Source organism: Heterodontus francisci, chromosome 22 (genome assembly GCF_036365525.1).
Source record: "Heterodontus francisci isolate sHetFra1 chromosome 22, sHetFra1.hap1, whole genome shotgun sequence".
Lineage (NCBI taxonomy): Eukaryota > Metazoa > Chordata > Chondrichthyes > Heterodontiformes > Heterodontidae > Heterodontus > Heterodontus francisci.
Genome location: NC_090392.1, coordinates 65,603,725 through 65,628,428, shown reverse-complemented (window position 1 = coordinate 65,628,428; position 24,704 = coordinate 65,603,725). Strand labels below are relative to the sequence as shown.

The 24,704-nt window shown below is 40.8% G+C and overlaps 1 long non-coding RNA gene across 1 annotated transcript in view; it reads left to right on the top strand.

Annotated features, from left to right (window-relative positions):
- Positions 1-3,211: 3,211 nt before the first annotated feature.
- Positions 3,212-24,704, top strand: part of LOC137381397 (uncharacterized) — a 37,114-nt gene continuing 15,621 nt past the window's right edge. The window contains exon 1 of the long non-coding RNA XR_010977168.1: positions 3,212-4,086. This is a non-coding gene — a long non-coding RNA (uncharacterized lncRNA). The remainder of the gene's footprint in view (positions 4,087-24,704) is intronic.

The window sequence follows — 24,704 nt, the reverse complement described above, 5'->3', positions numbered from 1 at the left end:
AAGTGTGCCCAGAGATGATTGACCTGTAGCATAATTGACTGCAAATCTAGTGAGTTATCAGCATTTAAAGGGCTACAGCATGCAATTAAAGGATAAACTGTCCAGGTAGCAGAAAAGTGGCAATTTTGCAATGGTATAACAGAGACATGTGGCAATACTGCCGCCTTAGATTGTGTGTGGCTGGAGGTTATGTTGCAAAAAGATGGATCAAAGGAGAGTGGCCCTATTTAGGACTGATTCAAATACAAAGATCATACGAACATACTAATTAGAAGCAGAAGTAGGCCATTCGGCTCCTTGAGCCTGCTCCGCCATTCAATAAGGTTACGGCTGATCTGATTGTAACCTCGATTCCACATTTCCGCCTACCCAGATAACTTTTCGCCCCCTTGTTTATCAAGAATCTATCTACCTCTGCCTTAAAAATATTTAAAGTCTCTGTTTCCACCGCCTTTTGAGGAAGAGAGTTCCAAAGAGTCACGACCCCCGAGAGAAATAAATTCTCTTCATCTGTTTTAAATGGGCAGCCCCTTATTTTTAAATAGTGGCCCCTAGTTCTCGATTCTCCCACAAAGAGAAACATCCTTTCCACATCCACCCTGTCAAGACCCCTCAGGATCTTATACGTTTCAATCAAGTCGCCTCTTACTCTTCTAAATTCCAGCGGATACAAGCCTAGCCTGTCCAATTTTTTCTCATATGACAACCCACCCATTCAAGGTATTAGTCTAGTAAACCTTCTCTGAACTGCTCCCAATGCAGTTACCTCCTTCCTTAAATAAGGAGACCAATACTAGGTCATAGGAGCAGGAATAGGCCTTTCGCCCATCGAGCCTGCTCTGCCATTCAATATGATCATAGCTGATCATCCACTTCAATGCCTTTTTCCCACACTATCCCCATATCTGATTTAGATTTGATTTAGATTTAGAGATACAGCACTGAAACAGGCCCTTCGGCCCACCGAGTCTGTGCCGACCATCAACCACCCATTTATACTAACCCTACACTAATCCCATATTCCTACCACATCCTCACCTGTCCCTATATGTCCCTACCACCTACCTATACTAGGGGCAATTTATAATGGCCAATTTACCTATCAACCTGAAAGTCTTTGGCTGTGGGAGGAAACCGGAGCACCGGGCGAAAACCCACACAGTCACAGGGAGAACTTGCAAACTCCGCACAGGCAGTACCCAGAATTGAACCCGGGTCACTGGAGCTGTGAGGCTGCGGTGCTAACCACTGCGCCACTGTGCTGCATGTTAGCTTTCAGTGACATATTGATGAGGACACCCAGGTACTGTTGTACATCTACACTTTCTAATCCCTTACCATTTAAGAAATACTCTGCACATCTATTCCTCCTACCAAAGTGGGTAACCTCACATTTTTCCACATTATATTCCATCTGCCATGTTCTTGCCCACTCACTAAGTCTGTCCAAATCCCTTTGAAGTCGCTTTGCATATTCTTCACAACCCACATTCCCATCTAGTTTTCTGTCATCCGCGAACTTGGAAATATTACATTTAGTCCCCACGTCCAAATCATTGATATATATTGTGGGCCCAAGTACTGATCCTTCAAGTACCTGACTAGTCACAGCCTGCCAACACATACACAGTACTCCAGAGGTGGTCTCACCAATATCCCATATAACTGAAGCATCACCTCCCTACTTCTGTATTCAATTCCCCTCACAATAAATGAAAACATTCTATTAGCTTTCCTAATTACTTGTTGAACCTTTTGTGATTCATGCACTAGAACACCCAGATCCCTCTGCATCTCAGAGCTTTGCAATCTCTCACCATTTAGATAATATGCTTTTTTTATTGTTCCTGCCAAAATTGACAATTCTGCATTTTCCCCCATTATACTCCATTTGCCAGATCTTTACCCACTCACGCAACCAATCTATATTGGTCTGCAAGCTCCTTATATCCTCTTCACAACTTATTTTCCTACCTATCTTTGTGTTATCAGCAAATCTAGCAACCATACCTTTGGTCCCTTCATTCATGGTGGGAAGTTGCTGACCAATTTCTGTGTCTTTTTGCTTGCGTCCATTTGGACTAAGTGCGCTCCTCACTTTTGCACACATAAATTGAAGGGCCACCCCAACCCCCAGCACTGTTGCCCCCTTTTCCCTTGGCTACCATTATCTTCCTTTCTCCCCTCCAATCTCACCCCACCTCCACAGACACCAGTACCTCCCAACCCAGCTACCACTAACCCCCTTGATTCAATCAGCCTATTCCCAACTCAATCACCATCTTCTGGACTCCATTACTCTTTCCTCACCTGGTTGCCACCTTGGCCCTGCCTGCCTCCCCCGCCACCCGCCCCCCCACCCCCCACCACCCACCACTTCCCAGTCATCTCCCCTTTTCCGCACTTACCTGAGGGCCACTGCTCGAGCTGTGTCCACTTTGCCACTGAGTTACCTGTTACTCTCCTCAGGTCACCAGCCTGATGGAAATGAGGTCCAGGGCCCAATATTGGGGTGAGGAGTGAGTGCAGCTTGGACCTCATTATTCAGGCTCAGGGATCAATCCCTGTGCCCCCGCCCATGCCTCCAAAAATGGGTGCTCTTGAGATTCTCCCCTATATTCTCCAATTTACTGTGTGTAACACTACAGCAGATTCAGTGGGAACCAATAAGGCCACTGGGGTACTGTATTTTCCAACACTGAAACCTGGATGAAAGTCTCCATTCTCTGGCTCTAGGAGAAAAGGATATTAGAGGAATCAAGTTACTAGTCATCATAGTAAAGCACCAACTGTGAATGAGTGAATCGGCACAGTAAAAATTTGCACAAATGCCACTGCTCTCAGGCCTGGTAAATAACTAGACATGAGCAAAACCACTTTAGTTCAACAGGATTGTTAACAAATTCCCCCAGTGTCTGAAAATAAGGATCAAATACAATCACAAAACGCTGGAAGTAGACAGCACATCCATTGGTATGTGGAAAGAGAAGAAGACGGGTTGGCATTATAGGTCATGACCTCTTATCTGAGGCCTGCTGTGAATTTCCAGAATCTTCTGTGTTTTATTTTCCAGATTCCCAGTCGTCATAGGTTCTCCTTTTGTCTATGCTGAAGGAGGTCATCGGGGTTTCTTTACAGATCAGCTCATGTTGTAAGGAGGGAAGTGTGTTGCAAGTAATGAATTAAGATTTAAGTTCAGTGGTGGGTCAAGTAGATCGTTTGAAATTCACAGGCATGCTATGAAAGAACAGTAAATGTGAAATTCAATACGATATTAAAACATGTTGCGGTCGAACAATTTGGGGAGATTCTGATATTCAGAAACAGCTGTAGGTTGACTGCAGATCAGCTTTCATTTTCCATGAACAGCTACTTATTGAGCTGCACAGACAGAAACCCATAAGCAGGGCAGAGTTCAGTGTGTGAGAAATGGGAGAGAGTAAATAACAGGAGAAAAACAATGAGACCATGCAAGAGGAATATATTTTTTATTTTAAATGGGTCATACCACCAGCTGTTATTAGTTTGAAGATATTTGATGTGATCGTGCACAGGAAGCAGTCTTTTATGGGTCAAACCACAAGATTACACTAATATGAAGGCATCAGCCCTGATTTTGACGGAGCAGGGTATCTCACAGCGTGCCCTGTTAAACTTGTTTGTGTGTGGTCAGGTTTTAGCTTTTTCGGCCCACAACGCTGCTGGAGTGCCAGCTAATAATGGTATGGCGAGGGTATCAGGGACCTTGGTGAACAACCGTGGCGGACAAATAATGTATCTCTGTAATCAATTAAATTAAAGGATTGAGAAATAAATAGAGGAAGGACAGAGAAGGAGGGTGAATTAGAGTTAGTGAATTCCATTTCAAATCAGGTACAGAAAGAGAACAACTTACTTTCCAGGAGAGCGACGGAGAGGAGCGGATCTGTGGGGAGAATGCCGAGAGCAGAGCCAATAAATCGAGCCCGAGAATCGCGGCCCAGTCACTTACCTTCCGGGAGCAGAGCGGAGAGCAGTCCAGGCACACCGGAGTTTGAAAACAAAGTGAGCAGTGACGTCACAGGAAAGCTGCAAGGTAATTGGTTGGTGAGTAACTGCATGTTCGGGAATAACTCTAAATAGCTGAGTAAGTAACGAAAGTAAAGGGAAAGGTCTACAGTTTTTTTTAATATAGTAGGTAGTTTTTTTTAAGGGAATCACGATCCCTAGTGTAAATAATCTAACTTTTGGGTAATTTATGGGGATAAATTAAGGGTAAGTCATGGTAGAGCAGCTCAGCAATGTGGAATGCTCCTCCTGTGCAATGTGGGAAGTCAGGGACACTTCCAGTGTCCAGGGCGAACACGTGTGCAGGAAGTGTCTCCAGCTGCAGCTACTTGAAATCCACGTTACAGATCTGGAGTGGCGGCTGGAGACACTGTGGAGCATCCGCGAGGCTGAGATCATCATGGATAGCCCGTAAAGGGATGTGGTCACACCGCAGGTAAAGACTGCTCAGGCAGAAAGGTAATGGGTGACCGCCAGGCAGATTAGAAGAACTAGGCAGGTAGTGCATGAGACCCCTGGGTCTATCTCCCTATCTAATAGATTTTCCACTTTGGATACTGTTGGGGAAGATAGCTTCTCAGGGGAATGCAGCAAAAGTCAAGTCTGTGGCACCACAGGTGGCTCAGCTGCATAGGAGGGGAAGAAAAGCAGTGGAAGAGCTATAGTGATAGGGGATTCTATCGTAAGGGGTACAGATAGGTGTTTCTATGGCCGTAAACGTGACTCCAGGATGGTTGCCTCCCTGGTGTTAGGGTCAAGAATGTCACGGAGCTGCTACAGGACATTCTGAAGGAGGAGGGTGAACAGTCAGAGGTCATGGTACACATTGGTACCAATGACATAGGTAGAAAGAGGGATGAGGTCCTACAACAAGAATTTAGGGAGCTAGGTAGCAGATTAAAAGGCAGGACCTCAAAGGTTGTAATCTCGGATCTCACGTTCTAGTGAGTATAGGAATAGGAGGATAGAGCAGATGAATACGTGGCTGAGGAGATGGTGCAGGAGGGAGGGCTTTAGTTTCACTGGGTCTGTTTCTGGCAAAGGTGGGACCTGTACAAGTTGGATGGGTTGCACCTGAACCAGAACGAGACCAACATCTTTGCTGGGAAGTTTGCTAGTGTTGTTCGGAGGGGTTTAAAATAATTTGGCAGGGGGATGGGATACAGAGTGGAGGCACATTAGGGGGTGATTTTCAGTCAAATATAAAAGAGAAAAGGAGTCATTCTGGAAGGCAGAGCAAGTATAGACCTGTTAAGGCACAAGTGAAAAATGCAAGGTTGGATTGTATCTATTTTAATGCAAAGAGTCTTACGAGTAAGGCAGATGAATTGAGGGCGATGATTAACACATGGGATTATGATATTATTGCTATCAAAGAGACATGGTTGAGGGAAGGACAGGACTGGCAGCTCAATATTCCAGGGTATGGAATCTACAGGTGAGACAGAGGAGGGGGTAAAAGAGGAGGTGGCATTGCACTGTTGATCAAGGAGTCAATTACTGCAGTAAGGAGGGATGCTATCTTAGAAGGTTCCTCAAATGAGGCCATATGGGTAGAACTTAAAAACAAACAGGGGGCAATCACTTGGCTGGGAGTATACTACAGGCCTCCAAACAGTCAGGGAGAGATAGAGGAGCAGATATGTAGGCAAATCTCAAACAGGTGTAAAAATAATAGGGTAATAATAATAGGGGATTTCAACTTCCCCAGTATCAACTGGGATAGTTTCAGTGCAAAAGGTTTAAAGGGGGCGGAATTCTTAAAATGCATACAGGAGAGGTTTTTGAGCCAGTATGTAGAAAGTCCTACTAGAGAAGGGGAAGTACTGGACCTAATCCTAGGGAACGAAGCCAGACAAGTGGTAGAAATGTCAGTGGGGGACTATTTCGGGGATAGTGACCATAACTCTAAGATTTAAGGTAGTTATGGAAAAGGACAAAGATGGATCAGAAATAAAGTTACTGAATTGGGGGAAGGCCGATTTCAATTTGAAAGAACAGGATCTGGTCAAAGTGGACTGAGAGCAGCTACTTGTAGGAAAGTCTACATCAGACCAGTGAGAGTCATTCAAAGAGGAAATAATGAGAGTTCAGAGCCAACATGTGCCCGTTAAGGTGAAGGGTAGGACCAACAAGTCCAGGAAACCCTGGATATCAAGGGATATAGAGAAATGGATCAGGAAAAAAAGGGAGGCTTATGGCAGATTCAGCGCACTGAAAACAGCGGAGGCACTAGAGGAGTATAGACAGTGTAGGGGGTACATAAAAAAATAATTAGCAGAGCGAAGAGGGGACATGAAAAAACACTGGCAGACAAGATAAAGGAAAATCTTCAGGTGCTTTATAAGTATATTAAGGGCAAGAGGATAACCAGGGAAAGAGTAGGGCCCATTAGGGACCAAAGTGACAATCTGCGTGTGGAGCCGGAGGACATAGGTGAGGTTTTAAATTATTTCTTTTCATCTGTGTTCACTATGGAGAAGGACGATGTAGGTGTAGAGATCAGGGAGGGGGATTGTAATATACATGAACACATTAGCATTGAAAGGGAGGAAGTATTAACCGTTTTAGCGGGCTTAAAATAAATCCCATGGCCCAGATGAGATGTATCCCAGGTTGTTATGTGAGGCAAGGTAGGAGATAGCAGGGGTTCTGACACAAATTTTCAAATCTTTTCTGGCCACAGGAGAGGTACCAGAGGATTGGAGGACAGCAAATGTGGTACCATTATTCAAGAAGTATAGCAGGAATAAACCAAGTAATTACAGGCCAGTGAGTCTAACATAAGTGGTAGGGAAACAATTGGACAAAATTCTGAGGGATACGATTAATCTCCACTCGGAGAGGTAGGGATTAATCTGGGATAGTCAGCATGGCTTTGTCAGGGGGAGATCGTGTGTAACTAACTTGATTGAATTTTTCGAAGTGGTGACTAGATGTGTAGATGGGGGGTAAAGCAGTCGATGTAGTCAACATGGACTTCAGTAAGGCTTTTGATAAGGTCCCACATGAGAGATTAGTTAAGAAGGTAAGAGCCCATGGGATCCAGGACAATTTGGGAAATTGGATCCAAAATTGGCTTAGTGGCAGGAGGCAGGGGGTGATAGTCGAGGGTTGATTTTGCGAGTGGAAGCCTGCGACCAATGGTGTACCACAGGTATCGGTGCTAGGACCCTTGCTGTTTGTAGTGTACATTAATGATTTCGACGTGAATATAGGAAGTATGATCAGTAAGTTTGCAGATGACACGAAAATTGATGGTGTTGTAAATAGTGAGGAGGAAAGCCTTAGATTACAGGACGATATAAATGGGCTGGTAAGATGGGCGGAGCAGTGGAAAATGGAATTTAATCCTGAAAAGTGTGAGGTGATGCATTTTGGGAGGACTAACAAGGCAAGGAAATATACAATGGATGGTAGGACCCTAGGAAGTACAGAGGGATCTCGGTGTACTTGTCCATAGATCACTGAAAGCAGCAGAACAGGTAGATTAGGTGGTTAGGAAGACATGGGATACTTGCCTTTATTAGCTGAGGCATAGAATATAAGAGCAGGGAGGTTGTGATGGAGCTGTATAAAACACTGGTTGGGCCACAGCTGGAGTACTGTGTTAAGTTCTAGACACCACACCATAGGAAGGATGTAATTGCACTGGAGAGGGTGCAGAGGAGATTCACCAAGATGTTGCCTGAGCTGGAGCATTTCAGCTATAAAGAGAGACTGAAAAGGCTAGGGTTGTTTTCCTTAGATCATAGAAGGCTGAGGGGAGGTATACAAAATTATGAGGAGCATTGATAGGTTAGATAGGAAGAAACTTTTTCCCTTAGCAGAGGTGCCAATAATCAGGGGAAATAGATTTAAGGTAAGGGGCAGAAGGTTTAGGGGGGATTTGAGGAAAAAATTTCACTCAGAGGGTGGTTGGAATCTGGTACGCACTGCGTGAAGAGGTGGTAGAGGCAGGAACTCTCACAACATTTAAGAAGTATTTAGATGACCTCTTGAAATGCCATAGCATACAAGGCTACGGGCCAAGTGCTGGAAAATGGGATTAGAATAGTTGGGTGCTTGATGGCCGGCACAGACACGATGGGCCGAAGGGCCTGTTTCTGGCTGTATAACTCTATGACTAACAAATGAACATGCAAATTGACAAACCGGAAAAGAACATCTGAACATCAAGCCTGTCCAACATCATGATGGCTGGACCAACATGGCTAAACACCTCTACCCTCCCCCGACTTCTCTGCCTCTTACCCCCACCACCGCCCCCCCAACCCTACACCAAGCCCTGAAGCCATGTAAAAATAGAAAAAGAAAACTAAGACCAGGAAGGGAAATAATTCTAAAATTCATCAACAACCCCCTCAGTCAAATAAAACCAGTCCAGGAGATCACATGAAAGAAGCATTACCTATAAAGACACTTAATTTCTGTCCGGCTCCCTCTTGAAGACATGAAGAGAGTTCGCACCTACCACACCAGCCGGTGATGTATCCAGAGGCTCACAATTATTTGGAGAAAAGAAGAACTGCCTAATATCCAGTCTATTCCTACTCTTACATAAATTAAACTCATGTCCCCTGCTCCTACCCAATCTGTTAAACCGGAATAATCTATCAACAGAGACACTATTCAGTCCTAACAATCCCTATCAGACCACCTTGAAGTCTGCACTGCTCCAAAGTAAATAAACCAAGGTCCTTGAGCCTAACTGAGTAATTGAGGTTCTTTAAGCTAGGAATCATTCTTTTAGCTCTCCTCTGAACCTTTTCCTAGGTGATTCTGTGATGAAACATAAGTATAATAGGCTTTCTTAGGTAGAATTTAGATCTAATTAATACATTATGCCTTTTAGAATTAAAGGTTGACAAATGGTCGGTTTTCAAGACTCACTGATCTCCCCTATTAAGAGCAGAGTTAAAAATTCATAAACATCCCTCTTACAATAGAATGTGAACCAGAAACACCTTTTAAGTTAAAAAATCCATTCCAAGGTCTTCGCTACAATGGAATTAGAAGATGAATCACACTGGGACATCTTATGTGAGGTCAATACTGATAACTATAAACTTAATTAGTTGATAGTGTTAGTGATATAGACAGACTGACTCAACAGGATGGTACAAGGTACCATAAAAAGACAATTGCAGATGGAAAATTACAAAATGAAATGGTACTTACAAAACCAGAACCCAATTATAAACATATTGAGCAGATAAAAGCTCACAACTTCAAGAAAAGGGAATTTCTAGCAAATACATTAAGCGGGAATGGTAGCTAATGATATTACCATATATGGATCTCAAAAGCAGTAAAAACACACACAGAAAGGTAACACCTACATTCGAAAAGATGACATGAAAGATTAGAAACAGTCTAAATATGAGAGTTTTGAATCTAAAAACCAGAAGTATTGAATTCCTCATCAATGCTTCTCAACCTAAGGTACTCAGGGAATTTAAGGTAAAAGTTTACTTTAAATTTTGATGGATATTCTAAGATATTTTGCAGTAACATTGTCAAGGTTAAACTTTTGGATTCTATTTTAGAAATAAGATTATGTTTTACATCTCTTAGTAGTCATTGATAGTGTAGTATACTTAGCCACTTAAAGTGTATTGCATGTTCAACTCTTTAAATATATAAAAGTGAATAAATCGTCTCATGTAGCATTCTGTATACAACTACAAGAACCCCCTCTCTGTGTCTCCTTAAGTGGGCAGATACTTATTGAAGAAAGTTTTCCAGACCCTTATAATATCTGGGATATTTATGACAGCTATAATTATTTTTTTAAATAGGCTATCCAAAAGATAGTAACATTCTCTGTTAGTTTTCTTTCTTTGAGGGAAGACTAGTTCAGTTCTTCAGACCCAAACAAGTGGCTGTAGGAATCTGTCTGGTCTGAACTTAATTAAAGGAGACTTATAGGGATGTACGCTTGATTTGGTTTAGTCCCTATAAGGGGTTAATGTCATAAATCACTTCAATTCAATCACCCACTACATGAGGGGACCAAAACTGGCACGGTACACTAGATGCAGACTGGCCAGCAACCTGTAGAATGTCAGAATAATTTCCTTTGATTTATACTGAATGGTTTTATTAATTTTACACAATACTTAGGAAATAAAATGAAGGAAAGAAAAATTGGATTAAAAGGAAGAGAAAAAGACAGTTAAAAGGAAAAAAATAAAAAGCTTAAATCTGACATTTTTAAAATCTCCAAAACCTGAAGGAATGAGATTCCACACTTATAAGTGTTCAGCTTCTGGGCAAGAGAGGTTTACTGGCAGTCATTAACAATTATCACATCATTAAAAGGCTACCTGCACTGTTAATTGCTAGACTTAACTTACTGTGCTGAGCTTAATAAACAATAAATGTGCAAATGCAACAACTTCCTGAAAATCACTGGGAGGTTAAGGCTGGGATGTTGTTTTCACAAAGCTAATAGCAAAGCGGTACAAATCTGCCAACAACTTGTGGTGATTCTCTATTCGTGGGCTGCCTGTCCTTCGCTGCAAGTTGCTGGCTGGTTTGCATATTAATAGCAGCTTTTGTTGCATTATTCTGTGAGAAACCATAAAGAATGCACTCAAGCAAACAGACAGAGAAATACTCAGAAAGAGATACAAAGTTAAAGATAGATAGAGAGAGGGGGAGATAGCGATAGTGACACAGAGATAGAGACGAAGAGAGAAAGAAAGATAGAAAGATGATTCTGAATACATTTGTAGGATATGAAAGGGTTGATTCCCTGTTTCAGTGCTCCCAGTGTGGATCAGCACACGCAGGCCCACTGTGCCTGAATTTCATTTAAATACATGAATCAGGTAAACTAGGATTATGATTTCCTGTACAACATCCCCCGTGTGTGCCAAGAGTGGCTGACCACAGAATCTGCCAAAAATCTCATCATCCTAAAATGTCAGACCAGCCCGATAACTGTAGGATAACTTTTAACAAGAAGAGTGAATGATTTTTGGCCTTTCTTTCCTGATTTTGCAAACAAACTACTTACAGTTTACACAGATACAGCTCCTTGGAAACTGCTGGCTGAGATGAATTAGCCAGTAAAATTTCTAAGAAACATGTTGTGGAAGGTAACTGAATGAAAGCTGCAGGATATCAGTCCACATTATAATCTGTATTATTCAACTCTAGCAAATAACTATAACAGATCATATTTCTGAGGTCTCAATAGACCTGAATTGTACTGTTCCAATTATTCATCTACATCTATTCCTATCTTCACAAATCATATTCTCAAATAGATTCTCAAATATCTCACTGATTACTTCTTGCAAGGAATTAATCAACATTTTATCAATTACTTAAAATGGAAGACTATTTAACTAATCAATAGAAAAATGTCACCTTGGATTTAAAATCACACTGTGCAAGACATTGTAATGATGAGGTTAACATGTTTGAAATTTCTCTCTCTAATATTTTAAGAAAAGTAATAATCTCTTTAAAATAAATGGTTTTATACCTTCCTGAGAACAGCAACCAAAGGAATTTTGTAACAGCATGTTAAAGCATTTGTTACTAATGTGGCACAGCACAATTTCAACTCCCTTACTGCTAATCTCACTGGAGGCTAGACGACAGTTTACTTGTGCCCTCTAACTATTGGACTATGGTAAGAAACACAGGTTGTGTCAAGATAAATTGCTACACATACAGTTCCGGAGCAAGAAAATGTATCCCACAACCAGTCACGTTGTAGATCCATGCAGCTCTTACCACCCAGAAGTAAGGAAAGAAAATTAAAGACGCAGAAAGAGAAATATGAAGATAGAAAGAGAGATCCAGTACTGGATGAGCAGAAATTTCCTCCAACAAAATACTGGGAAGGCTAAAGCCATTGAATTTGGTCCCCATCACAAACTCTGTTACCTAGCTACCAATTCCATCCCTTTCCCTAGCAACTACCTGAGGCTGAATCAGACCATTCACAACCTTGGTGCTCTCTTTGACCCCGAGATGAGCAACCACATATCTACACCATCACAAAGACCACCTACTTCAACCTCTGTAATACTGCCCAACTCAACCTCATATGCTGCTGAAACCCTCATCCATGCCTTTGTTAGCTTTAGATATGACTAATAACAACATTCTACTTGGCTGTCCATCTATCACCCACTCTCATAAATGAGCTCATCCAAAACTGTGCTGCCCATATCCTAACTTGCATCAAGAGCCGTTCACCCAACATTCCTGTACTCACAGACATACATTGACTCCTGGTCTGGCAATGCCTCAATTTTAAAATCCTCATCCTTGTTTTTAAAGCCTTCCATGACTTCATCCCTCCACAACTTTCTAACCTCATCCAACCCTACAACCTTCAAGATATCTGTACTCCTCCAATTGTCGCCTCTTGTGCATCCACTATTCTAATCGCTCCACCAGCGGCCACCATGCTATCGGCTGCCAAAGCCCCACACTCTGGAATTCCCTCCTTAAATTTCTGTCTCTGTCTCTGTCTCCTCCTTTAAAATGCTCCTTAAAACTTACCTTTTTGACCAAGCTTTTAGTCATCTGTCCTAATATATCCTTATGTGGCTTGGTGTAAAATTGCGTTTGATAACGCTCCTGTGAAGCACCTTGGAATGTGTAAGAAATGTGGATTGTCTGTCTTCAAGGTTATTGTACACCTAGTTCAATTTGAGAATTGCGCATGAAGCAGCTTCCACTTTTTTTACTCTAATAAAGGTTATTGGGACAATAGCTTTCATTCTGCAATAAGTCTATTCAAATATATACTTTGTTTATCATACCAGAGGGACTTAAGATTCCTTTTCAAATTCAGGTGAAGAGAACTATTTTCATGAACAAAGCATAACTTTTTTGGGAGGTGGGGGGGCTTTGAATAGCAATATTACAGCATAAAAGGGAAAATCCTCATCAGTTTAGTGATTTCTAATTGCCTGCAGTCTGAGGAGACTTCAACACCCAAGAGAGAAGTGTAGAATCACTTCCAGCAATTTCTGGATTTCCGCATTTAACTGTACATGTGCAAACTCCAGAAGTTGCTGTCAGTTTCAGAGGAGAAATGACAGCGATTGATAACAATTTCACCATCATTGCTACAAAAAAACACAGGCTTTAAGTCTGTTTCCTAATTGAGGGATATGGAGCAACATTGGGTAAATTGAGTTGAGGAACAGATCAGCCATAATTTAATTGCATGGCCAAACAGGCTTGATGGGGCTGAATAGCTTACTGCTCTGTTCCTACGGCCTGAGTGGCATCATCTCGCATGGCATCAGCAGTATTTAGTCTGCCTGGCAGTGTACGGCCTTCTCCAAGGATCCAATTGTTAGACCTTCACAAAAAGAATCCATGTTCACATGCTTTGCAGCTTTGGTAGAAGTTCAAATGGTTACCATGCTGACTCTGACCTCAAACCTCTACTCTGCTTTGTGGAGATGGATCCACCTTGAACAGATTGATGGAGCAAGTGAACAAAGGCTTTCAAGGAGTCACTCATCTTCTGCAAGTCTTCCCTCCCACAGATCAGTTTAAGTGATGAGCTACAGGCCTACTGGAGTCCTATTAGTGCTGTGGAAGCAGCGCATATGGCCCTCTCTCAGGATGTCAGCAGTCATGCTTCCAGTCTCAATCAATACAAACCAAGGTGCTAGACTCCCATGGCAGAAACCAAAGTGCAAAAGTCTGCAGCCAAGCTATCTCAAGCTCGAGCAAGCAGGAGTTGCTGGCCACAAGCATCTCAAGAATCCACACATCAGCAACAGTTGAAACCACAGGGGAAGCACCTTGAGCTTGGGACTGTTCTAATATTGCCAGAAGATTCCCTGGATTGTCTGTTAATATTTGCAAAAGGGTCAGCAGGAGTGTGTGAATATTTGCAGGGAGTGAATATTTTTAGGGAATTCTCCCACACAAAAGAGATTGAAAGTGACTGATTACATAAAGTAACTTCTATTTAATAACAGGAAGTTAATTCAAATCCTCAAATGAGTGAACTCTCAGAAACTTCTGACCCCTGAAAATCTCCTCACTCTTAAACAAATCTAGAATGATAAATTACTTTTCTTTATATCAATGGATATACTGAGGGTTACTGACCCTTGAATATTAATGACGAATTTAAAAAATGAATCTTGAAAGTAATACTGCAGCTTACACTCCATCACCAATAGAGCCGACCCTGCTCATTTGTATGTATATGTTTAAAATAAAGTAGGTATGTCCCATGCATGCCATAAACTCAAGTTGGTAAGGAAGTGCAGGGCTGATTTGCTAAATAAAAAATGAATGTGATTTATGTTGCAGAGAATATTACTGGTAATATTAATAAATATTCTTTTTGTGGCTGGTGGAGATGATAGCAGAATATAAATATTTCAGAATTACTGTCTCTTATTAAATGAAATATAGCATAGCCTGTGTAAAGGCTGAGATTGGAGCATACATTATACATGTATCATATAAGAAGTGCATGTAAAAATTTTGAAGAAAATTTATACCACACACATGGAAACTTATATCTCTGCAATACTCGTGACACAATTCATCACCAACACAGTTTACCTTGCTCTCAAAGCTCGGGTCTTGACAATGGTGAGCTTTCAATTGATCCAGTAAATAGTACAGGTATATTAGAGCTGACACAAATTGATTACAGGACTTATGGAGGGGCACACATAGTTAAACTGTTACTGTTCACCATTTGCCCACACTTGTTGCCAACATTGGGGGATTGCCATATGCAGAAGAAGTAACTAGAAATACCCAAATTGCCTGTACTCATTTATGCCTCAAGATAAGACAATGCAAATTGATAAACTACAATTATCATAATTAACAATTCTCATTACATTAATCATTTACAAATATACAGCTGTAATTTTGTATGTACCCTGACTAAGAACATGACAGCTTTGTTATTCACCTGCCCATCTTGGGGGTAAAGTTAGTGGAAAAATGTTGAATGAAGTGGGAAACTTACAAATGGGAGCAGTGAATCAAAACAAACAAATGCTGATTAAATGATTGCATGTCTTATTGTTTAGTATACATTAAATATAAGTTGTTGTTGTTGTTAGTAATCACTATTTCTATTTATAGGGTGTTTCATAAATTTTCTTTTAACATTTTCCTTAAAATGCTACTAAAAGGACTACCACCAGGATATTTACTTGGGCAGATTGATGTAGGCTGTTGCAGGGGGGGGAGGGAACTGAGTTTCGGAAAGTAAATCTAGAAGACTGGCTTTCCCCGCATGCTATGGAGTTTAACTCCTCATCATTCAATTTTTAGCCCTGATGGGTTCCTCATTTGGAAGTCCGCCTGACTGACAGGCTCTCCAGAGCCGTTCTTTGCGGTCTGCAGGACTATTAAGTCCGATCACCAATCCCGGGGACGTTTGTATAGGGGGGCGGGGCTGATGGGAAAAGGCTGAGGGGCTGGGAAAAGCACTCCTGCTCCTCTTGGCTCACAAGCTGTGCTGTAAAAGCACTTACCTTCTCTCCGAAGCTGTCCTCACCTCACTTCAGCTGCCAGGTTTCCTGAGGCCTGGAAACCCTGTCACCTATGTTTAATCTGAAAAGCAGATTAAATCAGTGGCTGCCATCCTCGTTCATATATTTGAAATGCCAACCTGTCACCTGGGATCACCCTTGTTCCACTTCGGCAAAACCCGGAAGTGGGTGAGTTGGGGTCGGGATTCAGATTTAAAAAATGTTTACAATCTGACCTGAACCCAACCCGCTCGTTTTGTGTGCTAAAATTCAGCCTTCCATCCATAACAGATCCAGAGCACAGACAGACAGAAAATCACACCAGTGACTAGAGTGGCTGGGATGGGTGGATGCATCTGATGGGGGCAAAAACATACAAATTGACATCTGGACAAACTTGATGGGGCACAGTTAGGCACATATCAAGGTCAAGAGCTGAAAATGAAAAATGCTTTACAGAAAAAACTAAACATAACAAAATAATTTAGACAGGAAGAACCAGGGAAATAAAGGAAACATGATTGGGGGTCAATTTAATGTTTCTCCCAAGGCAGGAAACCCATGGGAAAGCCAACGTTATCCCCCAACTAATACAAATAAAGAGCTGCATAAAGCTAGTGTTGCACCAGATCCTGTTATTTTCCCCATGGGTCAGTAGCATTACAAAAAAGAAAAATCTAGAGTAAGCTCTTGCCAGGAATGACAGATTGCAGTGTAATGAGTAGATGAATGGGTAGATACAAAACAAAGACAATGTGCTTTGCTGTGTGAAGAAGAGTAATTCCTCCACAACTTTCCAAGAGCTCTTAGTGGCCACATGCAGCAGAGCATTACCCAAGATCTAGCATCTCAGCTCTGTGCAGTGCATGACATGGGTGTGAGGGGAGTGAATGGACCAGAGGAGAAAGGGGGAAAGCAACCTTAGAAACAGAGAACCTTTCAAAAGTTGACATAAAGGATAATATTTAGAACAGCACACTAAACATTAGAAAAAAAGTCAATGTAACAAGGAATAATCTTCTAAAACAGAATGTCAGCATAGTTAAGTGAAAATTATGAAGAAACTACTTAATAAAATAGGGAATAAGGAGCAGCTTTTGCAAAGATAAAATGCTATTTTTATAAAACAGTAACACAGGGGCAAGTCTGATCTTACAGTAAGTAATAATTTTACACTTTAGAAATCATGTCAGGAAGTTCATGGAGCACAATTTATCATAAAAAATAAATTTTCTGTTAAGACAGGGAAATAATGCGCTCAGGAAAAGATTATTGTGTTGTTGGACAGTACGTAAGACACATTATCTTTTCTGAATTGATTTCCAAATAAAACCTCTCCTGATGTGTATAATTTTGAGTCACACAAAATTAATCTTGAAATGACATTGTTATAATGTTGTGCAGGGATATAATACACAGATTGATACACAGCTAAGTGTTGGTTTATGTGAAATATGAAGTAGCTATGCTGTACCACATCCTTAAATTAAATGGGGTAATTTTTGTGACAACAATGTCTACTTGCCTGGAATATTCATGTATAGGCCTCTGATCCTCTGGGCCCCATGTTAATTAATGCCTTAATTAATATAGATAATGGTTTAGCAGATGCCAAGTCAAATGAGCAAATTATTTTCTTCACAAGTGTCCTTTCACATCATTGCAATAAAAATACTGCATAGTGCAAGTAGGTTTGCTACATCTACCAGACTGAACAGCAAGAGGCAAAAATTACTAGAATTGCTTCATGATGAAGCATAATTTACAAGCAAGGCTTGAACATGCATATATTTGAAATGTTGTTATTAATGAGAAGTTAAATATATTGGCTGGATCTTGCTGGAAAAATAACAATGTGTTAACAGCACACACCGTTTTGAATGTTCAGTGAATTAAGGGATTCACTGTGAGTTGCAAATCTCCAGAACTTGTTGGTCAATTTGTGCAGCTCCACCATTTGCTTCAAACAAACAACATCTTGCTCTTAGCCTCCTTGTTATTTTTAAGAACTTAATTTGCCCATTAAACTCAGCACAGAAAGTCAAAACTGGTAACTAACAGCCTAAGTATCTTCTCGACAATGTGCTAATTATTAATACAGTGCCAATCAAACACTCTGGTCCAGAAATTGTGTTACAGAACTGTATTTTTTTCTCCTCTGTTTGAAACAGTGTGCCTTTAAGACTCTGTTATAAATGGTTTGCCTTTAAGACAGAGGGAAGCTTTTAGATTTCTAAGAACAGTGTGCCACAGCTGCATTTCTTACCTAGGCAAAAGCAGGAGAGTGAAGAGGTCAGATGGTGTAATGTTACAATTTAGCTGTATGTGAAAACTGGCTAAAACCAGTTTTGAAAGACACCAACGAAGTGTGCTTACTGAAGGAAAGAACTATTTCTCTCAGCAAAAATTCTACAATAAGCTACAGCCCATGTCAATTGCCTAAGGAGGAAAAAACCCTTTAATGAGACCATTTGTAGTGCTGGAGGTAGTAAAATTCCTTTTCTTTACTTCCAAGCCAGAAAGTTTTTGCTTCAAGATTGAATCTCTCTTGACTGATTGTGTTTTCTGGAAATCGCAGTAGAGTTTTGACTGAGAGACTGTTGGTTTTTAGACTCATTGCTATACTCCTTGTTTAAAGAACTGTTTGATGCCTGCTGTAGCCGAAGTGTTTTGAATGCCTATCTATTGAACGACTGTTTCATCAAATCCGTGTGGAGACTTCGAGTGACATTTGATTATTTTTACACTAGGATACCTCACCCATCAGGAACGTAACCCACAAAGACTAACAACCCAGTTATTTATGAATTGATAAGGAACAGCTAATTTTTAAAAACATCATTTAAAAAAAACATTTAACCATTGATTTTTGAGTGTATGTATGTGAATGGGAAGGTAGGTTAAAATAAGAAGTTATAAGGTCTTTAGTCGTAGATTTATCTTAATAATGTTTAAGATTTAGTTTTTAATAAAGTTAATTTGTTGTTGTCTAAAGATACCTGATTTGGTCTGTTTTATTCTGGGGGGGTTACTAGAGTGTTTAATTTGGCTGTTTTCTGGTTGGGTGGGAAAACTTTAATAATATGCTGTGACCTGTGGAGTGATGGGACTGAATTGACAGTACATTGCTCCCACCGCAGTCATAACAATTGAATAATTTAAACTGTTAAAAGTCTCATTCGTTCAGGTGGTAAACCTTTTTTCTTTTTCTTTCTGTTTTTATCTCTCTCAATCTAATCTTTCTTTCCCTCTATTTATTTCGCTTTCTGTGCTTGATTTAATATTAATTCACCATCCTTCTCAGTTATTCCTCAGTTTCGTTTTCAATCCTTATGTCTCATTAGTTAAGGAGATACACTGTTGGTCCTGCCATTCACTGAGGTCCCTGATACCCTGTTGCCCTCAACATGCCATTATCAGTTTGCACTTCCAGCAAGTCATGCCACAAATAAAATTTGAGCTGAAGGCTGCTGAGAAAGTTTAACAGGTCACATCACTCCAGCAAATCTGGCCCAATATTAATTCTGTTGACTGCAATCTAAAGTTGGGTGTTGGCTTCCTATATTACAACAGTGACCACACTTTTACTTCATTAGCTGCCAAGTATTTTGGGTTGTCTTGAGATTTTGAAAGGCACTAAGAAAGTCTTTCTCTTGAAAGTTAGTTAGAACATGAATTATCGAAAATGTAAGGAATTTCAAATATCCAAAAATTATGTATTTACTTCAGCGAATTGGATGCCCCTCCTTCCATGGCTTGTTCAATTGTTTCTTTTATTCACTAATTGTAAGCATTAACCACTTAAAATTTGCAGTGCAGTATTAAAACTGACAAGAGATATCATTACTGCACAAAGTACAATTTATTGTATCACAGGGTGACACTTGATATGTCTCCTTTACAGCCTTTTTATAGGCAGAACATTAAAAACATCATAGAAATACATTATCTATGAGTGCCATATCCTTCACAGGCATGATGGCGGACTGAGCTGAAGAGTAGTAAATTCCATAGTGTTACGATCGAGGTGGGAGGATTGCACTGTCTTTCTCTAGTTCCACTTCTCCACAGGTCACAACATACATTTAAATATTTACCCAGTTACCGATATGGTCAATCATATACTCTACTCTTTATCCCAGAATAAAATACACCAACCAGGTTTGCTTAATAAACAACAAAATTATCAGTTTATTATAAAATAAGATTTAACCAGTAAAGATGCAAAGCACTAACAGTTTGAAATATGAATGTAAATATATATTCCCTTCTAGATATCCAACACACACGCACTCACACCGGTTAAATTTTTAAAAAAATTCTCTGCAGAAATCTTTTACAAAAAAAAGACAAAAAGAATACTTTGGCCAAATACTTGTTAATTCTTGAAAGAGAAGATATGGGATGATATCAGTTGTCCCTTTAATCTGGCATCCCAAATATGTGGAGACTGCTGTCACGGGGATCTTTTTAGAGCAGTTCTTTGCAGGCAATGTCGAGACTTAATCTGGCAGGCTTTCCAAGAGAAATTCGGCATCAGGGGTTGCAACTATCACTCTGGATTCGCATTGTTTTTTTCAAAGAGGTGGAGGAAGATGAGCTGGGTGTTTCTTTCAGCAGGCTATGAACCCAACTGCCTTCAAAACAGTCCACACCCACACAGCAAGTCAAAACCTCATGATCAGCATAAATTTTGACAAGTCACTTCTCTATAAATAACTCCCCTGGCCACCAAGGTTCCTGTTGTTTACTTAGTTTAAGGCATGTGAGGTTGTTTTGAAACACAAAGCTCAAGTGTCCTCCCAGTGACCCTTGTAAAGAAAAATCCATGGCATCTTTTCAGTTTTCCAAATGAACCAATGTCAATTGAGTCATACAGCACAGAAACAGGCCCTTCAGCCGATCGTGTCTGTGCCGGCCATCAAGCACCTACCTATTCGAATCCCATTTTTCAGCACTTGGCCCATAGCCTTGGATGCTATGGCGTTTCAAATGCTCATTTAGATACTTCTTAAATGTTGTGATGGTTTCTGCCTCTACTACCTCTTCAGGCAGTGCATTCCAGATTCCAGCCACCCTCTAGATGACATTTTTTTTCCTAAAATCCCTTCTAAACCTCCTGCCTCTTGCCTTAAATCTATGCCCCCTGGTTATTGACCCTTCCACTAAGGGAAAAAGTTTCTTCCTATCTAATCTATCAATGCCTCTCATAATTTTGTATACCTCAATCATGTCCCCCCTCAGCCTTCTCTGCTCTAAGGAAAACAACCCTAGCCTTTTCAGTCTCTCTTCATAGCTGAAACATTCCAGCCCAGGCAACATCCTGGTGAATCTCCTCTGCACCCACTCCAGTGTAATCACATCCTTCCTATAGTGTGGTGGCCAGAACAGTACACAGTACTCCAGCTGTGGCCTAAATAGCATTTTATACAGTTCCATCATAACTTCCCTGCTCTTATATTCTATGCCACAGCTAATAAAGGCAAGTATCCCAGATGCCTTCCTAACCACCTTATCTACCTGTGCTGCTGCCTTCAGTGATCTATGGACAAGTACACTGAGGTCCCTCTGACCTTCTGTACTTCCTAGTGTCCTATCATCCATTGTATATTCCCTTGCCTTGTTAGTCCTCCCAAAATGCATCACTTCACACTTCTCAGGATTAAATTCATAATCATTAACACAGCTTCTCAAAACATTTTAAGAATGGAGCACCTTCATAACAATAACAATGCAATTTGAAATGGACAAAAATTAGTAATATTAAAAAAAGAAAAGATGTGCATTCATATAGCACTTTCACAACCGCAGGATATCCTAAGTGCCTTTCAGCCAATGAGTTGCTGTGTGCCTGCCAGGAGGAGACAGTTGATATCTTTCTCTCTTTGAAGAATCCCTGCATTTTTAAAGAATTCCTGCATCAAGTTATACTGTTTCCCCTGTATTTGAAGAAACTATTACTGCTATATTGCTGCTATAAGACCTAAGGAAAATCCTTGTTGCTGCTTCCTGCTGTAAAGTCTGACTGGAGCTTTCTGTGCTGAATCTTTTCAAAGCCTACCCAAACGGATCATCAACAGCACCTGGAAAGAACAGTTCTGGGAAGATTCCATTGACAGCCACCTATTCGCCTTTGGGACACCTCGCCAAAACAAAGGACTTTCATGCCTTCTTTTCAGTTTAAGCTTTTTTTATTCCTTCTATTTCTTTCTAACAGCTATAAACAAAAATCCCTTTTCTTCCCGGTTAACCAGGTGTGTGTGCGTGTGTGTACATAAGGGCTGGGATAAATAAGGGGCTTTAATATTTCAATTTGTGTGTATGTTTTACTTCATTATTGGTTAAGACTTAGTTTATAATAAATGGATAATTTAGTTGTTTATTAAAGAAACCTGGTTGGTGTGCTTCATTTTGGGGGGCGGGATGAGGAGAAAAATAGAGTATCTGATTGACAGTTTCAGTAAGTGGGAATATTTAAATATATGTTGTGCCTTGTGAAGAAATGGGACTGAAGTAACAGTGCACTCCCCTGCCTCGGCCGTAACAGTACCCATGCAAAGATTCTTCCTGATCTCAAGTAGCATTATCTATCCTAGAGTTCCATATCAAATAGATCTATAGCTAAACGATTCTTCCTCAAGTAGCTTTATTTTAAAGCAACAGTAGTTGCAATAATAGTAACTTAGAGGTTACAGACCAGGTAATATTTCCATAATGATAGGAATAACTAAGGAGTCAAATCGTATTGCTCCTGTTTTATCAGAAGTGCAAGACCCAATACAAAAGACCAAATACAGTAATGTACTGATTGGCCCCATAATGTTTGGGTTGCAGGAATTCTCAGTTTTATAATGATTTGTGGAAGATTCTTTGTCACCTGTGCACATAAAAAAAACCTACAATAAGGGACTTTCTTGAAGAAAATAACACTGAGTCCTGCTGCTTCTACCTTGAAACCAAAAGGGAGAAACAAAGTTCTTTTGAATGGAATATATGAAACCATCTGTTATAATGACATTCACAATACTTCTTCTTCTTTGGCCTCCTTGTCTCGAGAGACAATGGGTAAGTGCCTAGAGGTGGTCAGTGGTTTGTGCAGCAGCGCCTGGAGTGTCTATAACGGCCAATTCTAGAGTGACAGACTCTTCCACAGGATCTGCAGATAAAATTGTTTGTCGGGACTGTTCCACAGCTGGCTCTCTCCTTGCGCTTCTGTCTTTTTTCCTGCCAACTGCTAAGTCTCTTCCACCCGCCACTCCTTAGCCCCACATTTATGGCTGTTCCCCAGCTCTAGCGATCACTGGCAACTGACTCCCACGACTTTTGGTCAATGTCACAGGGTTTCATGTCACATTTGCAGACGTCTTTAAAGTGGAGACATAGACGGCCGGTGGGTCTGATACCAGTGACGAGCTCGCAGTATAATGCGTCCTTGGGGATTCCGCCTTCTTCCATGCGGCTCACATGGCCAAGCCATCTCAAGAGCCGTTGGCTCAGTAGGGTGTATATGCTGGGAATGTTGGCTGCCTCAAGGACTTCTGCATTGGAGATACTGTACTGCCACTTGATGCCAAGGATTCTTCGGAGGCAGCGAAGATGGAATGAGTTGAGACGTCGCTCTTGGCTGACATACGTTGTCCAGGCCTCACTGCCATACAGCAAAGTACTGAGGACACTTGGACTTTTGTGTTCCGTGTCAGTGCACCATTTTCCCACACCACTTCCAGAGCATGGTCACCGATATTGATGGCTGTAGCATTTCTGACGTCCTGTTCCATGATGTTCATTTTCTTGAGGCTGATGGTTAGGTCAAATTCGTTGCAGGCAGCTGCAATCCTGTTGATGAGTCTCTGCAGACACTCTTCTGTGTGGGATGTTAATGCAGCATCGTCAGCAAAGAGGAGTTCCCTGATGAGGACTTTCCATACTTTGGTCTTCGCTCTAGGATGGGCAAGGTTGAGTAACCTGCCATCTGATCTTGTGTGAAGAAAATTCCTTCTTCTGAAGACTTGAATACATGTGAGAGCAGCAGTGAGAAGAAGACCCCAAGCAGTGTAGGTGGGAGAACACAGCCCTGTTTCATGCCACTCAGGATAGGAAAGGGGTCTAATGAGGCACCTCTATACTGAATTGTGCCTTTCATATTGTCATGGAATGAGGTGATGATACTGAGTAGCTTTGGTGGACATCCGATCTTTGCGAGTAGTCTGAAGAGACCACGTCTGCTGACGAGGTCAAAGGCTTTAGTGAGATCTATGAAAGCACGTAGAGGGGCATCTGTTGTTCACGGCATTTCTCCTGCAGCTGGTGAAGGGAAAACAGCATGTCAATGGTGGATCTCTCTGCTCGAAAGCAATACTTATATTGGAGTATTCGATATGAGGAGAACCACAGGACTGCTAGATTATTGAAATGGAAGCTTTGAAGATTGTTTCAAGTACTTTAATTGTTTGGCCAGTTTATACCCCAATATGACAGCAACAGTCAATGAGAGGCATTACGATAGGACTAGTAATCTAACAGCTGCTCTCAAAGATAGTCGAATATTGTATAGTTTTGTCAATTTAAATTAGTAAAGCTTTCTGCAGATCTTTGTAATGGATTTTGGTATTTTTGCACAGGGGGCTTTACTGCAGCTTGAAAAGCAATGAATTCTGCAGCAGAAGAATGTGTCCATTTCTGCAGCCACCAGCGTATCTGACTTTGGAAAAAGTACTTAGATGTTAGATTTTTAGATTATGCAGTTATTAAATTTAGTGACTTTGGTGAATATCTTTATTTCAATATTTGAAATATTAGTATGATTTAATTCACAAAATGACAGGAATCTAATGTGAAAGGCATTACCAGTGGATTGTAAATAGCAAACAGAGGAAATTAACTCCTTTGTGTCCATTTATAAATGATAAATTTCTTGACAACTCATCCAGAAAGATGGTAACCCAATGTCTAAATAATTTCCTCATCAAGTGTCAGCCTTCTTAAAATCCTTATATAATCTGACTTAACTCATTTTTTTTTAACTAAATATGAGACTTTTCATTTCAAGTTGTACTACTAGGTAATTTCCTACCCTTCAGCTCAGTCCTCCATCATGATGTTTGTGAAGAGTATGGCACTGCCTTGTATTCTGCAGAAAATACAACACCAGCTAAACAT